The sequence below is a fragment of the Hyla sarda genome, chromosome 4 (assembly GCF_029499605.1).
Source record: "Hyla sarda isolate aHylSar1 chromosome 4, aHylSar1.hap1, whole genome shotgun sequence".
In the NCBI taxonomy this organism is placed as follows: domain Eukaryota; kingdom Metazoa; phylum Chordata; class Amphibia; order Anura; family Hylidae; genus Hyla; species Hyla sarda.
The window spans coordinates 42,378,743-42,379,037 of NC_079192.1; positions in this window are offsets into that span (position 1 = coordinate 42,378,743).

Consider the following 295-nt stretch of genomic DNA (forward strand, 5'->3'; position numbering starts at 1 on the left):
GCAGTACATTGTTCAGTAAAAATTACACATTATACAATTAAAATGATAACCTACTTATACAGTATACATCACAGGGCTCGAGTCCTGCAGGAATGCACAGGAACGGCGTTCCTTTGCTTTTTCCACAGGAGGAACGCCGTCCCTGTTACATTAGTCCTGCAGGACCGACCTCTCTGTTCTTACCCTCCCGCCATCTCCTCCCCTGGCCCGGACTGCTAGATGCTGGAGATGTAGGACCTGTGATGATGTCACTATCACATGTTGGGGGCAGAGCTTAGCTGTGGAGGAGTGGAAA